The sequence below is a fragment of the Pongo pygmaeus genome, chromosome 15 (assembly GCF_028885625.2).
Source record: "Pongo pygmaeus isolate AG05252 chromosome 15, NHGRI_mPonPyg2-v2.0_pri, whole genome shotgun sequence".
Lineage (NCBI taxonomy): Eukaryota > Metazoa > Chordata > Mammalia > Primates > Hominidae > Pongo > Pongo pygmaeus.
Genome location: NC_072388.2, coordinates 80171850 through 80180131, shown reverse-complemented (window position 1 = coordinate 80180131; position 8282 = coordinate 80171850). Strand labels below are relative to the sequence as shown.

The following is an 8282-nucleotide window of genomic DNA, read 5'->3' as shown; positions in this document are numbered from 1 at the left end:
GAAATTTAGTCCATATGTAAAAGCCTGAGAACAAGAAGAGCTGATGTCCAAGAATAGAAAAAGATGCCTGTTGCAGCTCAAACAGAGAGAATGAATTCACTCTTTCAATGTTTGGTTCTATTCATGCCCTCAGTGGACTGGATGATGCCTGCCCACACTGGTGAGGGCAATCTTCTTTACTCGGTCTACTGATTTAATTGCTAATATTATCCAGTAACACCCTCACAGACACACCCAGAAGTAATGTTTTACCAACTATCTAGGCATCCCTTAGCTCAGTCAAGTTAATACATAACATTAACTATCACATAAGGAGTCTACCCAGTTGTTAGGGAAAGCATGGACCTACTGACACCTTGGTTTTTTTGTTTTTGTTTTTGTTTTTTGAGACGGAGTCTCACTCTGTCGCCCAGGCTGGAGTGCAGTGGTGCGATCTTGGCTTACTGCAACCTCCACCTCCTGGGTTCATGCCATTCTCCTGCCTCAGCCTCCCGAATAGCTGGGACTACAGGCATGTGCCACCATGCCTGGCTAATTTTTTTGTATTTTTTTTTAATAGAGACAGGGTTTCACCGTGTTGGCCAGGATGGTCTCGATCTCCTGACCTTGTGATCCGCCTGCCTCAGCCTCCCAAAGTGCTGGGATTACAGGCGTGAGCCACCGTGCCCGCCCGACACCTTGGTTTTAAACTGCTAGCCTCCAAAACTGTCAGACAATAAATTCTTGTTTTTTTTGGTTTTTTTTTTTGTTGTTTTTTTTTTGAGATGGAGTCTCACTCTGTTGCCCAGGCTGGAGTGCAGTGGCACATCTCGGCTCACTGCAACCTCTGCCTCCCGGGTTCACGCCATTCTCCTGCCTCAGCCTCCCGAGCAGCTGGGACTACAGGCCCCCGCCACCACGGCTGGCTTTTTTTTTGTATTTTCAGTACGGATGGGGTTTCACCATATTAGCTAGGATGGTCTCGATCTCCTGACCTCGTGATCCACTCGCCTCGGCCTCCCAAAGTGCTGAGATTACAGGTGTGAGCCACCGTGCCCGGCCAAATTCTTGTTGTTTTAAGCTACCTAGTTTGTGGCACTTTGATACAACAGCCCTGGGAAACAAATACACCTTACTTGTTATCCACATGAAAAGATATTCTAGAGTCACTTTGTCTTATTTTGGGCAATAATTGGTAATTTCATTTGGTTTAAACATTTTTTTATCCCAGTCCTAGAGTCAGTAATATCTCTGAAGAGCCATTATTCCTTGGAAAATAGTATTTCAAGATGATGATCTGGGAGCAAGAGGTGCTCCCAAATTCTGGAGCACTGGACTGATCATTGTTTGTTTTAGCTTTTATGGGGACAAATATATTTTATAAGATGAAACACTGAGTTTGGGTTTTTGTTGTTGTTATTAAGAAAAGACATTTCCTGCTCTTGACCTGGAATCAGAATCAGACATTTCTCCACAGAGCACTGGTCTTGAAATCTTATAATTTAGGTACCAAGTGTACTCATTACTACTGTGTTGGTCATTGTTTCTAGGCCTCTTCAGAGCCAGCAGGGAATTTTGACAAAATTCACCATGATACTTCTAATTCAAATTCAGGACTACAGAATTTGTACTTATCCTCCTGTACCTTACATCTGTATCGTCTTTCTCCCATATGATAAGAGATTAGCATTATGAATGAGTAAATAAGATTGCCCTCAACAATGCAGGTAGGCCTTATCCAATCTATTGAGAGCCTGGTTCTCAAGAATAATTGGGATTAGATAATTAGAACATAATATAATTACTCGTATTCTTTAACGCACTTTCACATAAAATTACCAAAATACATTTCCAAACATTATCACCAACAATACAAATGCAAACAACACTTAAATGTTTTTGGACATTTCTTTTTCTCCTTAAAAATATCCCACTATGGGTATCTAGTCAAATTATTGTGTTTGAAAGTCACTTGAAAAAGTTCTTTGTGTGTTACGTAATATCTGGTTAGGTTAAGTAACTTAATTTTTAGTTTGGGGAACTGCTTTTCAAAAGTTGATTTTTTAAAAACTAAGTAAAATATGTGTTTTCAGTCAAATCTAAAAAACAAAGTACATTTAAATAACTCTTTTTTTTCTGTCTTCTCCATACTCTTCTCTCCCAGTCCTTATAGGTAACCTTTAAAGATACATACATGTGGTTTATATTTCCTTTTTTTTTTTTTGAGAGGGAATCATGCTCTGTCACCCAGGCTGGAGTGCAGTGGTGTGATCTCAGATCACTGTAACTTCCACCTCCCTGGTTCAAATGATTCTCCTGCCTCAGCCTCCCGAGTAGCTGGGATTTCAGATGCCCGCCATTGTGCCCAGTTAATTTTTGTATTTTTAATAGAGACAGGGTTTTGCCATGTTGACCAGGCTGGTCTTGAACTTCTGACCTCAGGTGATCTGCCCTCCTCAGCCTCCCAAAGTGCTAGGATTACAGGTGTGAGCCACTGTGTCTGGCCGTATTTCCTTTAAAAAAAAAAATAGTAAGCAAGTATATTACACACATTTTTGTATTTTCTCTTTTCTTAAATGGAGGCAAAGAACACTTTTCCACATCTTGCTTTTTTCATTCAGCATTATATTCCAAAGATCAATCCATAGTGGGCATATATATATATATATATATTCCTTATTTCTTCTTCCAGCTGCATAGTATTCACCTGTGTGCATGTACTATAGTTTATTCAACCAACCTCCTTATATGGACATGTGGGACACAGACATATTATATAATCTTCTTATATAAAATATTTACTTTTTATATAAAATAAATATACTTTATATGGTAGGATGGGTGTTAATGCAGTCCTACAACGAATAGTCTGAGGCATACATCTTTTCTTATTTTTGCTACTGTATCTGTGGGACAGAGTCCTAGATTTGGCATTGCTAGGTCAATGGGCAAATTCATACATAACTTTTACTACATATAGTTGGGCACATGTGTAACTAAGCAATCTGATATATTTAATTAATAAATCAGTTTTCAGCTTAAGGAATCATCTCATTATATTAACATACAAAAATTATGCTGTGGGCTGGGCGCGGTGGCTCACGCCTGTAATCCCAGCCCTTTGGGAGGCCGAGGCGGGTGGATCACAAGGTCAGGAGTTCAAGATCAGCCTGGCCAAGATGGTGAAACCCCGTCTTTACTAAAAACACAAAAATTAGCAGGGCACGGTGGCAGGCGCCTGTAATCCCAGCTACTTGGGAGGCTGACGCAGGAGAATTGCTTGAACCTGTGGGGGCAGAGGTTTCAGTGAGCCAAGATTGAGCCACTGCACTCTAGCCTAGGAAACAGAGTGAGACTCAATCTCAAAAAAAAAAAAAAAAAAAAAAAAAAATATATATATATATATATATATGCGCTCCGTACTTATAACCAGCTCAAGTCTGACTGCTCATTGCTCAGAGGCTGAAAGCATGAGAAGCGATGTGATGTGTAGTGAAAGGAAAGCAACTTTATTCAAATGTTAGCAGTTGGGGGATGGACAGGCTCATGCCTTTAACAGATCACTCCAACTTTTCGGGCACAGTGAAGGGGTTTAAGAAGCAAAAAGGTGTGGGAAATATGCAGGAGTAGTGCAGGAAGGTGTAGGTCTGCGTGTCTTCTTCTGACGGTCATCTTCAGTAACTGCCTGCCTGAAGGCCCAGTTCGTGTCATCCTGACCTCAGCTGGTAGTGCTGGGCTAATGGTTTCTAATCCCCCTTGAGCAGAAGGATTCTGCAGTTGGGGTCTCTCTGTCTAGTTTGTTTCAAAATTGGCCCCTGGAATTTTTAAGCAAGCACATCCTTAAGATAAGTGAGCCCTGTTCTCAGAAGAGGCTGGTGGGAAAGGGACAAACAGTTTCAAAGTATGTTTCAAGGCTGAAAGCAAGCAAGAAAGAAAAAAAAAGTTTTAAAATGCATCGTGAGGCTAGGATGCTGTTACATATTCACCACTTGAGTTATCAAAATTTGGCTAAGCTTCTTGTAAAGTAAGCATTGGCCAATGACATCATTAAAAAAAAAATTTTTTTTTTTTGAGACAGGGTCTCGCTCTGTCGCCCAGGCTGGAGTACAGTGGTACAATCTCGGCTCACTGCAGCCTCTGGGTTCAAGTGATTCTTGTGCCTCAGCCTCCTGAGTAGTTGGGATTACAAGTATGCACCAGCATACCCAGCTAATTTTTGTATTTTTAGTAGAGATGGGTTTTCACCATGTTGGCCAGGCTGGTCTCAAACTTCTGACCTCAAGTGATCCACCCACCTCAGCCTCCCAAAGTGCTGGGATTACAGACGTGAGCCACCACTCCCAGCTGTTGTTGTTTTTTTGAGACAGAGTGTGTCTCCAGCTCTGGTGCCCAGGCACGATCTTGGCTCACTGCAACCTTTGCCTCTCATGCCTCAGCCTCCCAAGTAGCTGGGATTACAGACACATGCCACCATACTCGGCTAATTTTTAGCATTTTTAGTAGACACAGGGTTTCGCCATGTTGGCCAGGCTGGTCTTGAACTCCTGGCCTCAAGTGATCTGCCTGTCTCAGCCTCCCAAAGTGCTAGGATTACAGGCATGAACCACAACACGCAGCCATCATTATTAAAATGTAAAGGTAGTGTTCTACAAAGTGAGTTAAGAACATCTTTCCCCAGCTTTGATGACATTGGTGTAGCTGTTACAGTTACCATTAATAATAAAACACCGACCAAATACTTGTCAAAGCACTTCCTAGTACCTTTGATTTTCCAACAACGATAGGTGGTGGTGATTATTTCACCTTATTGACACAGAGAGAATCATGGCACAATGTTACACAGGAATTTAGTGGCAAGAGTCAAACCTGATTCCACCAAAACTCCACACTAAGTTAATTTATTTTTGCTAAAAACTACAAACTGGTCTACACTTTGTTCTACAGAAAATAACTTAGAGCTGGTTGGTGTTTTAAGACATGAAGTAGCAATTTCAAACTAAGTTACAACAGACGAAGATAATTCAAAAAGATTTTTAAAAATCTCTTCATCACATGTATAGAACTGATTTGTATGGTCAGCAATTTCTTCTTATAGCCACCACCAAAAATTTGTGCATGTGAAAATCAGCAGTTTCTTTGAAAATGACAAAAACATAGGTGAAATCTGAATGCAGTATAATTTTTTTTGGTAGGACTGAAATATGTATGCTTTCAACAGCTTAAATGAATGCTATGACTATGCACTACACTTTAAAACAGGGACTTTCATTAAGATTGGTAAACTTGCTTGGCACGGTGGCTTATCTCTGTAATCCCAGCACTTTGGGAGGCCGAGGCAGGTGGATCATCTGAGGTCAGGAGTTTGAAACCAGCCTGGCCAACAATGGTGAAACCCCGTCTCTACCAAAATTACAAAAATTAGCTGGGCATGGTGGTGTGCGTCTGTAATCCCAGCTACTTGGAAAGCTGAGGCAGGAGAATAGCTTGAACCCATGAGGCAGAGGCTGCGGTAAGCCGAGATCGCACCACTGCATGCCAGTCTGGATGACAGAGCAAGAGTCTGTCTCAAAAAAAAAAAAAAAAGAAGAAAAGAAAAAAAATGATTAGTAAGCTCGAGGCATCTTTCTTCTTCAATTCTGTATCCTCCCAAAGTGCCCAATACATACTAAGCATACATACATACATACAAAGTGCCCAATACACACTGAGCATACATACATACAAAGTGCCCAATACATACTGAGCATTAGGGCCTAAATATGCCTCAAAACTAGTTTTGTTTTTTTTCTTTCTTCACTATTTAAGAAAATGGAGTTTGATGGGAAGTCACGAGATTTTAGTTTAAGCCAATTTCCACAATCTTTTTAGACTCTTTTCTTTCTTGGCATTGTTGCTAAAATAGTCATTTGGACAGTAAAATATTTAAATGTTTGGACACAGAAGGTTTGCTGTCATTTTGTTGATGGTATAGCAAAATTTATACATTGATTTTTTTTCCCTTTTCTTCTCTTGTTTTACAGTTATCTAGTGTTTAGGCTGCATATTAAAAGAAAGACGCAACATTTTATCTCCCAATATAAATCATTTTGAAGTTAAAAAAACACATAAACATTCATCACAAGGAGAGTACTATTATGTATCTATCTAAGTACATGGCTGCTACAAAGTATGAGATCACAAACAGCAAATCCTGTATAAATGTTTTATATAGTAGAAGAAGCTGTTAAAGTTAGAAACGTCATTCAAGCTGTAGGAGACCAAGAATAAAAAGTTCAGATAGAAACAATTTAAATATGATGCTAAATGTAATCTTACTTGGGAGAAGTTTTCTCTCACAAATTTTCAGTTTTGTGAATTAAAGGGCTGCAGCTTCCAAGTATTCAGTCCTACAATTTTGGTACAACAGAAAATATTTCTTTCCGAAACTAAACTGGATGGCACACATATGTTGCAATGAAGGCATATAACAGCTACTGAGGGACTGGAAAACCAATATATTGGAATAGAATCCATGATGGCTAGATGCCAGACACACAAGCAATCTAAGTTCCTGGGTAAATATTAACCAAGTGCTTAGGTCTTTTTGTAATCTAGGTGTAAAGACAGAAGCCAACTTAGAGCCTCCAGGGAGTCTGATGGTCTTAAGGAGGCCAAGACTAGGTTTTCTGCCATTTTAATCCAGTAACTACAATCCATTATTTCACAGATTAATTCTGTGAAGAGCAAACCTCGTAGCTTCTCTTCCCTGTCCTGTCTGCAGTGGTTTTAACTTTAATTGATAGCAAAACTACTCAACCATTTAGTCAAGAATACCAATAGTAGGGAGGAAAACTAGGTGGAAGGTGAGGGATTCCATGTGCAAAGCGTTTGGGAGTATGTAATAGGGAGGTAACAAGAAGTCTTCTCAATATGTAGTAAAGCTTAACAGGAATGGTATTGTTTAGTGTAACTTTTCGGGCTGTCACCTGAATATTAAATGAATTACAAATGTTGATAGAATCATAACTTTATATAATATATCAAGAACACCGATTTCCTGTGATTTTTTTAAGTGTCCCAGACCATGCAGCTGTGCAGGAAACTGGGAAGCAACTGTTAAGAGAGGAATGGACTTGGCGTGAAAAGAAATGTCAAGGTTCATAGATATTCTCTACACCCATTCACAATCTCCCATTTTCTGAATATTCAAGGCCTCTGGTTTCTCCAATCCCTTTCTTCAAGTCTTGGCAGGATGCCTTTTTTTTCTTCTTTGGTAAGACGCCTTTGATATTCCTCAAATCTGGTTTCACCGGCACAGAACTTTGACATTTAGTTTTGCTTTGTCTCTGGAAGACAAACTCCCTCACTCATCCATGCGACATTTCAAGTCCCTCAAAATTCCCAGGGACAAGAAAATTAGGTACTATGAATTCTGCCTTCCAAACAGCATTCTCTGTTCTGCTTGCGATGTCGATATAAAGGCAGGATTTGCTTGGGCAGAACAGGTCAAAAGCTTATTGAAATGTACTTATTGAATTGCACATGGAACACAGCCGGCTTGCTCTCTTATAGCGAGAGGCCATGCGAGTTGGTGGGTCAAGGGCATGCATTTCAATGTGATCAGACTATACGCTGGCCATGTGGAGTCGCAGTATTTTGGCAATATTTTTAAAAACCAGGGAAAGTTACTGTGCTGTTACAATCCAAAGGCTGGTGGGGTTTTCTTCCCCCCCTCATTTCCACTAGCGTGATAAATTATTTAAAGTACGTGGCCTAGTAGAGGACTAACCTCTGGGTAACATAAGCCTAGTCTTCGCAGCGTACCCAGTGTGGAAACAAACGAATCAGAGGTTACTAATTCTGGAATGTTGAAAGTAGGCCCCGATCGGCTTTTATTCCCTTTGGGAAATCCTACACAATTCTGAGCGCGAAAGACCCACCCTCGGTGAGGCGGTGAGGCGCGAACGCCGCGAAGCTCACAGTCAAAGCCTCGCTAACAAATCAAGAGATGACTCCGCATTTAAAACCTTCCCGAATAGGAACGCGCCAGAGGCCGGAAGCCACGCCACGTGACCAGTCCTCCTCCGCGGCCATTCCTAGCGAGGCAGTAGGCACCGCCTCTGTCACATTTCCTAGCGCCTAAAGCGCGGGACCAGGCGGAAACGTGCAACAGGAGGCGGTCCCACCTAGCTTTGGACTGGAGTGTCAGTAGAACTCCCGTCTTTTCCAGCAACGCTTTGCAAGTACTTCACCGCAAAGAACTGCCGCAGACTTCCGCCTGGGTGCCAACCACGTGATCACGCGAGCGTTGGAGAGGCGTAGGT

At 41.1% G+C, this 8282-nt stretch overlaps 1 protein-coding gene across 1 annotated transcript in view; it reads left to right on the top strand.

Moving 5' to 3' along the window:
• Positions 1-5779: 5779 nt before the first annotated feature.
• The window catches only part of GTF2A1 (general transcription factor IIA subunit 1), a 48595-nt gene continuing 46092 nt past the window's right edge, over positions 5780-8282 (top strand). The window contains exon 1 of the mRNA XM_063651943.1: positions 5780-8276. The gene's annotated coding sequence lies outside the window, so the exon portion shown is untranslated. The remainder of the gene's footprint in view (positions 8277-8282) is intronic.